The sequence below is a fragment of the Acanthopagrus latus genome, chromosome 20 (assembly GCF_904848185.1).
Source record: "Acanthopagrus latus isolate v.2019 chromosome 20, fAcaLat1.1, whole genome shotgun sequence".
NCBI lineage: Eukaryota > Metazoa > Chordata > Actinopteri > Spariformes > Sparidae > Acanthopagrus > Acanthopagrus latus.
Genome location: NC_051058.1, coordinates 16,870,507 through 16,885,913, shown reverse-complemented (window position 1 = coordinate 16,885,913; position 15,407 = coordinate 16,870,507). Strand labels below are relative to the sequence as shown.

Here is a 15,407-nt window from a genome sequence, read left to right as displayed (position 1 = left end):
TATAACTTCATCTGTCAAGTCAGCATCAACACCTTGGGCAATAAAAATAAAAAAAATTAAGAAGACAGATAGAGATTGGAACCATGACACAAGACACGACAAATTACCACAGCTTCTCCTTACCTGGGGTTTACCTCCAGGAATGTTGCTGCAACTCAATACTTCTTACACCTCTGCTCCACTCATCATCAGGTTTTCCACCTCTCCTCCTGAGCTGAGATGTAAAAAAAAAAAAAAAAAAAAGTCTTAAAAGCTGCAATCAGCCTGCCCGAAAGTAAAAAAAAAAAAACAGAGGTTCATTGAACGGAGCAAAATTTGATATCGGGCTCTCCACATCCTGTGTGAGACACAATGCAAGCCTCTCTACAGGAGGCGATGTTCAGTGTCATTCACCGCCGGCGTGGAGACACAGTGTCTGCCTGCTGGAGGGATCACAAGTGCTTCAGGCCTGTTTGCATGTGTATGAAACAATTTGTCAGCCTCTATAACCAGATGACCCCATGCTCACCACAGACCTGGCCCCTGTCTATTAAAGGAGGATTGTGGTTTATTATAACTTGGGTCCTATTTTCATAGTTCTAGTTTTTGCCAGAGATTTGGGATCAAGGTGACATTGCCAAGTCAAGTCAGAGTCAAATTCAGTGAGAAGCACAGTCACAAATCAATCAGACAGTTTACGATAAGGGTGCAAATCATGTTTTTAGTAATGTTTAACAAATGAGTGAGTCATGATGATTTAATGCATTAATCAATGCAGGGTGGATTATGAGTTTTGTTGCTCACCTGTAACAAAAGATCAAGTCAGTATTTCTTCATGTTGGTTGGTTTAGACTCACTAGATCAGTTAAGGAATTGTCGCTTCACATATTATTGACCAGACTAGCTAGATTCCAGTAACATAAAACTTTATCACTTCAGACTGCTGTATTCTGCTGTATGTATATTTTTTTCATAATTCAAAGTTTTACGAATGAAAAATTTCACACATGAAAACATGTCACTTGTTTTTTTTGTTACCAAAAAAAATGTCTCTTTGTCTCACATAAACTTTTTTTTTTTTTCATGAAAAAAATGTCACCTGGATTTGCACATTGTATCCTCACATCCTTTATTACCTCCTTTATTCCTCACTTCCTAACAACTTAATTGTGATACAGGACTTTTTATAACATTTTCATTAATTACTGAAAAAGTGATTCATGGATCTTGATGAAAATAATCTTGTGTATTCAGATGGTTTGTAGCTATGAGTGAAGAAAATCTAATGCAGATTGATATTGAAGTGGGCTTGAAATAACGGGGACTGTCAGGCCTTGGCGGAGGTATACGCTCTACTGAGTGCCATCCTAGTTCTAGCAAATAAATGAGTATCAGTGTATATGTCAGCCAATAAGGAACAATTTATTGAAGTATAGATATTCCAGTGAGACATTTAGAAACAGTGAGAGGGTGAAGTTTCAATTGTTGTGTTTTGTATGTCTCATAATTCTTTAAAAAATACTGACAAGAACACAAGACAAGAACACACATATATTAAAGGACATGTAGCACAACACACATGACTACATTCTGTCAATGCAGAAATAATTCAACCACCACAAAAACAAAAAAGAAGACACAAAGCGGTAATGGTGGAGATAAACACTCCTGTCTTCACCCTCAACTCATCACCTCCTGGTTGGGTGTCAACGAAGGGAGGAAGAGGAGAGAGGGGTGAGGCGGGAAGGAGATGGATGTGGAGGGGGGGTGTCGGTGGAAGGGATCACCTTGCCAAATCCGCTGTGAAGGCCTCGTCTCGGTGCACTTAGCGTAGCGGCCGGAGCCAACACGCAGCGAGGGTGTAGGTCTCCCTGAGGCGACTCTCAGGCCCCGGCCTCTCTGCCATTGTCATCTGTCCGTCTCTCAGCCTCTCCATCCAGCAATCTGCCTGGAGGAAACTTACTTCCTGCCTCCACATTCTTCCTCCCTCCATTACCCCCAGGAGGAGCAGGGGAAGTCGTGTTGAAGGGGACTCCCAGGCAGGGTCAGGGGAGTATCGGTGTCGGAGCCTAAATGGTTTGAGCCACTAATTAGTCCATCCACAAAAAAAAAAAAAAAAAATTATAAGACACAAAGAAGTGAAACCGTCTTTCTCGTATACTTTGAATTAAGCTCAGACAGAGGTTGTGAACAGTTTGAGATGGTGGATCTGTGACAGTGATCGGCGATAAGATGCTCGCACACCTCACTGAGTGGAATGGCAAATATGTCATCATCCTGAGACAGGGTCTAGCCAGGGCCGTTTCAATGAGTGCACCCGTGTCAGGGTGATGTATGGACGCAGTAACACAAGCTCTGAGGAGGCATAGGGGGGAAAACGCTGCGCTGCCAACCTGCCTCTCAGATCCTGAGGAGAAGAATAGGGGCCGCATGTAAACATTTGAGACGTGTCACTCATTTCTCCTCCGGTGATTCACAACCAACCCGGACGCCTCTCTGCCTGTCAGGATAAAAGAGGTCGACATTTATTTTCAATCTTGCTTGAATTTATTGTCCCCAGAGAAGAAGATACACATCAGATAGTTGTAACCAAAGGTCAGCCGCTCTGCTTCTAACACTGTGGATTACACCTTCAGAGGTTTGTCCGACAAAGCCCTGCCCTTTGGCTGGTTATACATTTTTGGGAGGCGCACAGAAAAGCCTGTCCCAAAGACTCTTAATGGAGATGGCTTGGGAGCTCATTTGTGAGGAACAGCAAGAAAAACACTAAGTCTTGGAGGAATTTCTTCCCCTGGGGATCCCTAAGTGATGTCCATCTCCCCCTCAGTCACTCAGAGGGCTGAAACTGGAGAACATGACTGACACTTTGAGTTCTCTCAGTCAGGATCTTCCAAAGCAATCTATCTGTCCGATTCCTGTGGTGTTATTCAAAGAGTTGGTTTTACGGATTGTGGATAGCTTGACAGTTTTGGTCGTGCTGACTTACGTTACGGTTCTATGGTTCTAGAAAAACGTGATCTCTGGATAATCCACAGGGCATGCTTTGTTTATTATCTAGTCTATTTATTTGATGTGTTGTCTAAAATACATTTTAGACAAACTTATACTGTGTTTTAATGCACCTCTAGTTATAGCACTCAAATCTTTGCAGTGCTTGAAATGATCATAAGGTTAAGTGTCACAGTATTTCATAATTGCTGACCACTCACTGACATTTTCTGTGAGAATCAGAGTTCATTATAAATCCTACGGTTTTATGATTTTATATTCAGTTTATAATGCTTCATAATGCATTATAATCACATTATTAAGTGGTCATTGTTTGCTTTAAGTAAAGCGACAAATCAGTCTTAAAACACACATTTAACACAAGATTTTGATGATGAACTGAATGATGGACCATCACAATAAAGTGATGTGTTGTACTCTGATAATAGTAATTACTAAATGTCAAACTAAATGTGTATTATAATACACTGGAAACATGTTTTCGTACAATGATCATATATTATTATCTCAAGTGTTAGCGATATTATAACTTATATCAGTTTTGTACCACTTTCTATGAAGCCCATGTCTATAATGAATCATAATGTAATGTTAAAATGCACCTGTAGCGTAGTATAATTATGGTTATAAGTACTTATGAGTTATTCATGATGCTTTCTAACAATAATTATAAGTCATTTTTACACCAGTGTCTATAATGTATCATAAACGTTAATTGATGGATGTTAATGTTTCATATCAGCCTATTTCATTACTTTACTTACTGCACAGAATGACCACTTGCAGCATCTTACAGTCACATTATGATGCATTATAATAGTGATAGTAATGGTAATTTCTATAAGAATATTAATCACTGTAGTCCTCGTAAAAAGTGTGACCAGCAATCATGAAGTATTGATACTTGACTTGATTATTGTTATAAAGCATTCTGAATGTTTATGATTGCTTAAAACTGTATAACACATTATATGTATGTCTAGGAATCATTTTAGACATCAGGGTTATAATAAGTTGTTATCAATATCATAAAGCATTGTGAGTATTTGAGAATGCTCACACCTATTATTATATGCGCTCCATTATAACACACTATAAATATGTTCATAATGCATTTAACGTGCCCTTCATGGAAATTGTTACCATTGTTTAACAACACAACAACTTTACCAATGTTAACATGGTCATTAACCAAGTTCTGTAATGTTCACTTGTAGTAAATGAATTAACTATGATATTGCCATCATTTTACAAGATTCACTGTTAAAAATGTTACTCCTTTTATCTATAGTGTACACTTGTAGTGTTCAGTATCTGAGCTGAAGCAATCAGTGCCACAACCTGCCCAGCAGAGGCCCTCATTCCCTCTCCTCCCTGCAGTCGGAAACCGAAAACCTCTCTCATCACGCCGAGGCCACATCAAGAAGGAGAATCCTGAGACACAATAAAATCGGAGATGTATGGGAACCGTCGAGGTAGAAACGTCCGCCGTGATTTATCCCGGCACGCCACTCCCCAGTTTAGACTCAGACATGCCTGCATGTGAAGATTTAAATGTGAGATACAGGTGAGGGGATTTAAAATGACCCTGACAGAAACTATGAAATATGGGAACATAAATGTACATTCTGTCAAATGGGTAAAATATCATATGGGTAACACATACACCTCCATACAGTGAACCCCTGCCAGCTCCTGGAACGCTGCCCAAACCTCCAGCCTGAGACTTCTTCATCGCTGTATTCTGGCAGAGTTGCTAATTTTGCCCCATGAGCACGTTTGCGCTTCGCTGCCCTGAGACGTGAGCGGTAAAAGTATTCAGTGGGTGATTCCAAACATTATTCCTTGTGCTTTTCAAATGCTTTCTAATCCTTTAAGTGTGACACAAACACTTAAGAAAGGAATGCTTCTTCGCTGTGCTTAAGCGCGACCCGCTGAGAGGAGAGTTCTTCTTGCCATAAGATGTCAAAATAATCAGCTCAGAGTGTTCAGGAGCTGGCACGGCCTCAAAGCGCCGGCCATTATGTACGACAAAGCCAGGAGTCTGCAACCGGGACATTGGTGGGAAACAACACTGCATGTCTGTGACCTACAGGGGCTAAACAAACACACAGGGATGTACAGTAGCTGGTAGAAGGTTAGCAGACGGTAATCTAATGTTGGTAATCTACCGTCCAGATAGCATGATTGATGTGGTTTTTCATTCATATTAATCATAATTCTGTGTCCTTCACCCAAGTCAGCAGAAAATGCTGGTCATATTTATCTGTGCACACCACAGACATGCTTATCTTTGTGTGTCTCATATGTACGATATTATCATTTTTACAATGTGTAACAGGTTTCCTTTGGCAACAAAACTGGTGTGGACATTTTAAAGCCGTCTTTGCCACAAGGCCGACGTACCACAAAGGCTAAGTTCACCCTAAAATGAAAAAATTATGTCTGTATCTACTTATCTATATGATACTGAGGAGTATAAGGGTCAGGGGTGAGAAAAAAGAAATGTCAGAAGATTGTTTTTTTTATTTTCATTACACACTTCAAGAAAAAAATTCAAAATGTCAAGAATAAAGTTGACATTTCAAGATTAAAGTCGACCTTTAAACAGCCAGTTGGACCTCCTCAACAAAATGCCTAATGTAGATGAAGTGGTGAAACTGTACTGTAACAGAATCGGCTTTAGTAACAAAGAAATTGTTTCTCTATAAGCTCATAAACACAGTGTAGTTGTCGGTATTAGGACGTTGAAGAGATTGTGCCAAAAACTTTGTCTGTTAGGAAGGAAAAAACCACACAGTCATGAAAGAGGTGGCCGTATTTGTGAACGCTGAAACTGAAAGGATGTGGTAATGGCAGAGACCGGACGCTCGGGCAGCTCGCAGACCAGCAGTCGCTCCCCTAACTGGACCTGATGGACTGGAAGAGTTGACTTTCTTCTCGACAGTTTGACTTTTTCTCAAAGTGCATAATGAAAAAAGGAGGCAGACAGTTTGTTCATGAGATCAGTAAGACGCTGTGTGACTCCATCGCAGGACTTCCCTCATGCTTACACACATTTGCTGCAGTACAGAGAAGGTGATTGCTATTTAAAACTCCCGATCCGTCCCACATGTGGATCCTCCGGCGCTGTTGACTGTAAATAAACAGTCCAACCTGACCTGCAGGTGCTCTTCCCCCGCAAACAGTAGCGAGGGGGGGGGAAGTGAGACCACAACAACGAGAGAAGACGGCGGGAAGTTTTCATTAAATTACTTCAAAGCTGATTTTTCTGATCTGAAATGTGGAGGAAACAAACCTTGATGCATGAAGCTTGTCAAAGCCAGTGCCAACACCTCCATTTATCCTTGGGATCCTCTCGTCCACTTTCATCAGGCATTTGCTTCCTCATTCATGTCAGCTTATCAACCTTTCGCTCTCGAATCAGTGAGTAGATCGGGCATTGTTTGGAAAAAGTCTTGGGTCATATGATATGTACTCAGGCAGAGTGATCTAATGAAGAACGCATTGTCTGTTAGAGCGGGATTTTTTTTTTCTGTCTGACAGCTTCGGCCCGGCTCTGGCATGAGAAACAACACCGAACACCTGATCAGTCCGTTCACACCGGAGGAGGAGCAGCTTTGAGTTTTTACAATGACGCCATTATCTCAGCGACACCTAACATGCCGCCGTTTGTTGTCTGAAGATATTTGATTGATTCATGATGAGTTCTGCTCTTTTCACAGGAAAAATACAACTGTTGGACCCACTCGCATCTGCATATAAATATAAATATAGATATTAGAGATATTATAATAAAAATACAGATATAAATCTGATCACTGAATCATTTAGGGATGAGGACTCCAGTACCTGAACTTGAGTAGATTTGAATCACGGGTTAGAGCATTTGGTCAGTTTAAACTGTTGATGTTGACGTCTCACCCAACACCCATGAGGAGGGGTTACGATCTGGAAGACCGACTTTGTATTAGGCTAGCAATGTTTTAGCTACATTTCCAGATATAAATGTGACTTAATGTAAAAAGATTAATGGCATTTGTTCTGCGTACGTCATTTTTCTTCCTCTACTACATTTACTATCAATGCAGGGAGGCTGCACGGCTGAGGTGCATCAGTTCTCTGGTAACGTTGACCGTCGTGCACCTGGAAAGCTTGGAGGTCAGAAGTTTTGACATTTTCAACCAGGACATTTCGACCTATGATGCTGACTGGAAGACGAGCATAAAGACTCAACTGAAGGGAAAATGACCCGGGACACCCTTGAGACTTGGACCAAAATGACTTGAGTCACATGTCTGCCATTACACCCATGAGTGAGGTGATTCATCCCGAGGATCATTTTGTCTCCGAGGTCCGTCCGGGCACTTGCGCAGGTGGCTCTTTTCATTAAACCTTAAACGCCTGATGATTGTGCTCTTCATTAAAAGGCCGCCCGGTAATTTGGGCCTGAGATGAATGCCCCTGTGGCGGTTAAATATAGTGGTTGGACAAGGCCTCTGCAGCCGCGTAATGAGCAGAAGCCAATAGAACCGGGGCCATTACGCTGTCAGCGCTCGTACCATTACACACCATTAAAAAACGGCACAACTCTGTGATTCATCCTCATTATATTTATTGGATGGATGGTCTGATCTAATTGTAGAAGCGGTCCGACCCCGGCGTAGTTCAACATTTGTCATCATTTTTGCAGGCACTCTCCTTTATTGAATGAAAACACTGGATAATGAGGGATTGATAATTCGATATATTTCACATGACTGGGAGGATTTTTGAGTATTTTAACTTTCTAATAAGTAAAAGTATCGAACGGGAATAGTGATGGTGCAATTTAGAATATTCCTTTCTGCTCGTTCAGTGAGGGAGGAGTGCTACGCTTGCAAACTGAGTCATTAGTTTGTGACCCGCACAAGCTCCCAGTGTTGACATGTACGCAGAGGGCAGCGTGCCTGGCTTATTTAACAGAATGGAAATTAAAAACTTGTCACTCCCCCCTTCGTCAAATTCTGTCCACATTTGGCACCACTGAGCACTCGGAGGTACGTGGCGAAAAGGGCATCGACGGGATCTGCACCAAACATGCCCAGACAACCCCGAGGAGTCCTGAGATAGACCCAAACAAAACCTCTTCTGTCTGCTCATTTGTGATAGCCATTAATGTCTAATCGTATTCAAATGGCTCCTGAGGAGGCGTCTGAGCGGCCCACCAGTATGCAGATCGGGGGGGGTCAGGGGGACTCGCCCTCCAGGACTCGTCCCAAGGCGGCTCTCCCCTCCTGGTTTTGAATCCCCTGTGGGCCTGTGGACATGTCGTGGCCCATCACCCTGCAGACAGACAGCTCCCCTGACTGCTGCTGGGGTCGTCCACTCGACTGGCAGACTAGCTTGATAGCTACTGTCCAAACCCACCACCCCCCCCTCCTCCATTGTGATTTAACTGCTGGTCACAAGCCCCATTAGCATAATGATAAAAGATAGCAACACCTCCCTTTGAATTCTATCAGGTAGCCTGAAAGCAGAGTGTAATGAAAGGGATAATTACACAATTTATAAAGGGAGGGGCACTGACAGCTGCACAAAGCTATCTGGCCAAGTCCTGACCCACCTAATTAAGACGGTGTCCCATCAATCTTGATGTCCCTGTCAGTGAGTCGGTCCCCAGAAGTTTAAAGTAAATAGAAAAGTGTGTCTCGCAGCGATTCCTTTAACAGCCCATTTAGGCCCACAGACCAGATGAATATGGACACGTTTTTTTTTTCTTCTAGAAACCTTAGAACGATGTTCTGATTAATAAGTGTTTCTTAATGTGTTGAGGAGGGTTAAGGTTATTTGAAAAGGTTCTCAGATTAGCTGTCACAAAGCTGAGAACACTACATAGAAGCAACAAACACATGATCTTAATGAATATGATGCATCGCTGTTGATCAAACTAGCCAGAAGCATGTGAAGAAGTTGAAATAAGTTCAGCCTTAAAGGTCTACAGCAGTAAAATGCAAAATTCACATTGGTGCACAAGTGTCATGAATCCAAAAACATCATATATGATAATAAACCTCTGACAGACACCATTTTTCTTCTGCGCCCCCGTCTCTACTGTTTCTCCTTGTAATAATGAATGAAAGTCAACACATCGGCATAAACAGTGACTCAGTGATTCACACACACTCATCATCAGCATCTCTCTTTCAGGGGCTGAATTCAGTGCCTCCCCTCTCGCTGTTTTAATTACGCCTTTGTGTGCCTCAGATTATCCGAGGCTTGTAAAAACCTACTCTCCCCTCACGGTGAATTAAAAAAAGAGGCCTCTCTGTCAAGTGGGGGCATGTCAACACACTTCTGTGGATGATGTCGGCCTCTCTGCGGTGCTGTCAGCATCAGCCAGGAGTGGACGCACACGCACGCACATATGAAGACATGCATGTGCATGTAACGCACGTGTTTCGTGTGTGCATCCCGGATTATGTCACGGCACTGGAATGCCATCGCACGAGGGGGGGGGGAGTGGGGTGCGTTAAATGAGCTGGAGCGACACAACACTCGCTTGTTTTTATCAGGAGGAACAGCACAAGCGCTGAAGGCAGGGCTGAGTGTTAACAGAGGAGCTTTTCGCAGCCTGGAAGCCTGTTTTTTTTTTTCTTTCCCCAGACAGGGTGCACGTCTTGTGTTTATGGTTGACACACAAGCTGTTTGGGGTTGATAGACTCCAATACCAGAGTCAACACATAGCCACTCGCTGCGCGCCGATGTTTCTGTTTGAACGCTGGTCTGGCGAATAAAGCATCTCCTGTCTGTTCCCTGGGCTGATATTCACGCCCGTGGTGTCTCCCTCATTCCTAGAAATAGCACCTGGAGATGAATGCGTAGAATCCAAAACTGTTTTTTTTTCATAGAAATATTAAAGGTGCAGTATGTAGATGTAGATGTGGGGAAGACATTTCATTCCAAAGAGAAAGAGCTTCACTGACTGATTTTTAAAACTAAAATAGACACACTCTTGTTGTTTTCATGACTGAATGAACAAACTGACCTTAAAGGACAACACAGTTTCATACTGTTTCACTATGTATGTGGCGGACCCTGCCACCTTTCTAGCTTCAAACAGAGCTCTGATGACCTTACTTTCCTCTGAGGACAGCTTGTTTATTCACTTATGGAAGAGATAAATATATCTGAGTTTGTATCATCACCTCATTAATATTGTAAATATTTAAATTCTGAGTTTGAACGTCTTCTTTAAAACTACACAGTGCTCCTTTAAAACAACGGAACAATTCAGAGTCTGTGTTTCCATACAGAAAACCCCAGCATGTTAATTATTCGAGCCAATAAAAGAATGAAAGACGTGAACTGTAATAATATTAATCGCTGATTGTGCTATAATTACAAGCTCAAGGGGGTGATCAGCTTATCACGGCATTACATCTTCTTGATTAAAGCACTGTAAAAGCGCTGCCTTTCTTTTCCCTCCCCTTTAAGATGATAGCAGCCGCCCTCAGAAGTGAGCCCGGGCCTTGAAGTGCAGGCCGGGATTAGTGGGCGAAGCACAAAAGGAGCGTTTGGAGGGGGCATGCCTGTCCCTTTTGAAAGGCTATCATTTAGAGCCTTCAGCCATAGATCATCTGCGGCTTACATGGGGAAAACTCGGTTCAATGTTGATCAGGCCCATTATTTGACTCTCGGTGAGGGGTGCGTTTGATGGTTTAGGCCGGGGAGGGCTCCAGAGGTCTCTGAGGCTCTGTCTGTCTCCCCTCTGCTGTCTCTCTATTGGTATGCATCCCTCATAATAGAGGCAGGAGGCAGGGGGTCTCATTAGGGGCCGGGGAGTGTTGTTTAGAGGGGTGGCGGGGGGGGAGCAGTCAATGAATTCCCCGGGGCAGATGCACCAGCATTACACAAGATTGAAGCTGAATAATGCGTCACGGGAGCCTTTTTTTTTTTTTTTTTTTTCACGCGAGGTCCGTGCGGCAAAAACAGATCTGTTTCCAATGACGTGCATGAGGACGTGTCTGAGAGTTCAAAAGTGCTCCAGGTGGGCCGCGTCTTTTAGCGTTGGCGCTGAGAGATAGCTTCCTTTCAGAGCTCCAGACAGTGACTGACATGTGGTGCAGAGGTAGCCATTTCCAGGACGCCTGCACACCCCCTCCACCCCGAGTACCGAATGATCTCCTTCCTCGCTTCCGTCTCCGCCACCAAAAGTCCAGGCGGCAGCGGTGTAAAATGGATTCCCTCTGGGTAGCCACTTCCTCCGTCATCTGTCACCACTTCCTGTCTGTGAGGAGCGAGTAATGACAGCACGCAGGTGTTGCTAGCCGGGTGGTATCACCGCAAGGGCATCAGCAGCACGAAAACACACCACACAGTTGGATTCAGACTGGAAATGTAGGATTGTTTGACATTTTTTTGAGACGGTGTTTCTCTGGCTTACAATTACAGACTGCTGCAGTTGCTACGGTGAGTTTGAGTGTGCGGCGACGGGTCAAACGAACCATTATCATGCGCACGACTTAGAGTGGTCCCTGAACCGAGCTAAAATGATTACATATTGGCCGTTACTCAGATATTTGTTCTGCTGCACTGCACATAGAAATTGATGTTCCATGAACCCGGGATATTGTTCTCAGAAGGTCACGGTTTGGAATTTCGTGTAGGTGATGAATGGCCGCGGATTTATTGGGAGGACAAAAGCCTCTTATTAAGATTATAGGAGAAGTAGTCATAAGAAAAATAACAAGGTTGTCCAAGCTGAGCACTTTCTAGCGCGGAGGCTTGTTGGACACATCGGGCTGCTGGATGTGAACTCTTCTGGCTTCTCAGCCAGTGTGAAAAAAAAACCACCGCCATGGTTTGTTATGACAGGGGTCACGGATAACGGATGATCTGCCTACAGTTCCCTAATGTGAGAACAAAGACTTTGTCAAAATATATTCCAGCAATAGAGTGAGCGGGGGATAAGTTACATTGTTGTGGGGATAGGTTTTCCAGACGGAGCGATGTGAAGACAGGCCCCGGCTGTGGATTTACTGGGGACCCGTTCTAGTCCGTTAATCCTTGTATCTCTTTGACTCTTTCAGCAGGTTCCTCTGCTGGCGAGCCTTTACATGGGGGACTGAAGTGACTTGCCCTCCCTGTGCAAAACTAATAATTCTAGCTCCTGGTTGTCCGAAACCAGCAAGAACGGAGGGAGGTTGACAAATGCATGGTAGAAAACTGTGAAAGAACTTCATGTATTTTGAGGTTTTTTACCCAAAGAATTAAATGAAAACAGAACAAATCTAACTGTGGACACTGACAAGTGGAGTGAGAGGCATCGCCACATTTTTCACATGCTCTCAACAGCCGAGCAGTTTGAGCCGCGATGGTTCCTGTTCTGTATAAAATAATCCATATGGCTGCTCGTCCGGAGCAGGGATCCCATGCCGTTACCGGCCCATACGTTAGTCTTTTTTATGGGCCTTGGAAGGTGAATGATGAAACCAAATCGCGTCATGCCACTTGATAGACATTCTCCTCAGCTATCAATTGCACGGTCCCCCTCCTCCTCCTCCTCCTCCTCCTCCTTCTCCCCCCTCACAGCCGTGTACTGGCTTCCCCAGAAGCTGTCATCATATTGTTCTCTTAAATATTTAACTTCCTCAAGAGATTGAGCTGTAATATAAGAAATTATCCCTCTAATGCCCACTGACTGCTACAAACAGATGTGAAATTTCAGGGTAGGCCCAGACTGTAATCAGCCCCCCTATGGCCCAAGCTATCATGTTCTTCACCGGGGTCAGACGCGCAGTCTCCCTTTTCATATTCCCCCTTCACATTTGTCTGTAAGCTGGTGTTATATGGGCTGTGGAGAATTATTAGGCTCTGGACACATCTTTTTATTTGAAATCCCGAAAGCTTCGCGAACCAAACAAATTGCTGGTAAAGTTGCACACCATCGTTCAGGAACAAGACTTTCAGGCACAAGGTGCAAGGTGCATGTTTAAAAGCAGGTTTTTCTGGGAGTGAAGGAAGTCCACAAGTCTTGTTCCAGTCGCTTATTTATCAGCTGAGGAGATCTCGCTTGAGAGCTAATGGGAGTTGAGTTTCTCACTTAGCCGAGTGCAACTTTATCCAGCAGTGATTCATCACCGCGGCTCATGTCACTCACTGACTGACGTGGACGAGCCTCCACGTCCCCGAGTGGCAGACGACTCTTCTTCATGCCTTTCTGGTTTTTGGAATCTAAACTGGGATATCCCAGATTGAAAATCACAACAAAAACATAACAAAGCAACAGTCCTGTTTTTCTCTCTGAGTGAAATCCACTACAGGTGAAGCAGAAGTAACTGTCGCTGCTCTCCATAGTTGGCACCTGGTCACTTGTCGGTGTATCTAGTCCCATAAAGAAAAACAGGATTAAAATAATCCAGTTCCTCCTTCAATTATAAACCAACCTCGCCTCCGAGGGATGACCCTTTGAGGCCGAAACCCGTCATTATGGGTTTAGCCCATCAGCGGCCACCCTTATGCTGAGGTATTCTGCAGGTCCCGGGCCCTCAGCCCTGGAGCCCAGAGGCCCTGGAGCACTGACATGGTGGCCTGACTGATATTCATGCGAGCCGGGTAAATGTGCCCTTCAGGCACAAGGCGCTGGAGCGTTACATTTCTGAGAGCTGAGAGGGCGGAATCGAACTTGGAGAGCAAGTGAAAGAACTCTGCTTACTCTGCATGAGAGTTTGGGAAAAAGGATTTTTAAAAAAAACTAATTTTCAGAGAAATACTGAATATGTGATAATCACTCCAGCTGAAATGTGAAAATGTTGCTTTCTCTTGTACTTTTTATACTTCAGTACGTTTAATACCAGATACTTTTTATTTTTACTCGAGTGATATTCTCATGGGTGAATTTCACTTTTACAAAAATAACCTTTTTAACACAAAATCTTTACTTTTACTCGAGTATCTGACCTCTGGGTACTTTTTTACAACACTACAAAATTGTACTAAAGGACAAAACTTGAGAAAATATACTTAGTTACATCTCACAACTGCCTGAAATAATAGACTTTTTTGATGTAACACTGAGTGAGAAAATCTGACTGGAATAATAATCAGTCGACCCATACAGAATATACATACATGTGAATATTTGTAAAATTGTACTTTTGCTTACTTTTGATACTTAAGTTAATTCAATATCAGATACTTTAAGACTTTTACTTAACAAATACTCATATGGGTGATTTTCACTTTTACCAAAGTAACATTTTAACACAAAATCTTTACTTTTTACTCGAGTATCTGACCTTTGGGTGCTTTTTACAGCACTGGCCGTGACGGTAACAAGCACTAAATGCATGACCTCTTATTGTGAAAGGGCTCCACACTCCATTCACTGAACACGATGAAGGATCCGAACAGAAAACTAGTTACTGTGAGAACCTGCTCCTGTATGACAAAACCCCCTCTTTGTCCGGATCCGCGGCCCTTCTACCACAGATAATAGAGCAAAATGTGGCCTGAGGGAGATAATTTGTTCCCAGATCTTCAGATGGCAATATTTTCATTTGAGCCCAGGAGGGGATCTCTTGGACTGCCAGCCCTCCATTGTGTTCCAACAAGGGGCACGAAAGTCTTGTCAATTAATTTCTCTTTTATTCCACAGCACGGAGCGCCTGAGTGATTTCAATTATCAACCAATTAAGAGGTGTTTCCTTTTATTTACAGGCTTTGATTCCGTGCGTATCCATATTGTTTGGAAATAAGACAGGACATGGGGTGTTAAATCACTTGAGCATTTCCTCCAGCGACGGGCCCTTTGCTCGGTTATTATTTTTTTTTAACTCCCTCCCCAGCAGCAGGGCTCGTTCCGCAGCGTCCTCCGGGTCACAGGCACAACAAAAGCACATTTACACGCCGTTGAACTCTTCCCCCGTTCAGCGGATGCTCTTCCAGCGTGCTACCCAATACAGGAGGAGAAGAAAAAAAAAAGAAACAAAACAAAACAAAACAAAAACAACAAATCCCATTAACGGGATTCACACAGCGCGCACACACGGAACGGGGGCCGCGTTGTGCGTGACAAGTCTTTTGGGAAAACGAGACGAGAAACAGGTGCAGTGTGGAGCCAACAGGTTGACGATCAGACGGGCGCAGGGCCGAGCCGACACACACACACACACACACACACACACACACACAAAGAAAAAAAATAGCTTGAACTTCTGAACCTGGTGGAAGTAAGTTAAAGGTCTGATTGCATGTTGAAATGGGGCGATTGGAAGTGACAAGCGGAAAATGTCTCCGTCTTACACACTTTACTGCTTACAGCCACTTGACTTCAGATTTCCTGACAGGCTTGCAGAGCGTTTGCACTCGTTTATCTAGGACATGAGGGCTTCATCTGAACATCTGGAGGGTTTGTTTTTGCAGAAATTAATGAAAAC

At 43.5% G+C, this 15,407-nt stretch overlaps 1 protein-coding gene across 1 annotated transcript in view; it reads right to left on the bottom strand.

The window, feature by feature from the left end:
• Positions 1-1,390: 1,390 nt before the first annotated feature.
• foxi1 (forkhead box i1) overlaps positions 1,391-15,407 on the bottom strand; it is a 28,519-nt gene continuing 14,502 nt past the window's right edge. The window contains exon 2 of the transcript XR_005071963.1: positions 1,391-2,479. The gene's annotated coding sequence lies outside the window, so the exon portion shown is untranslated. The remainder of the gene's footprint in view (positions 2,480-15,407) is intronic.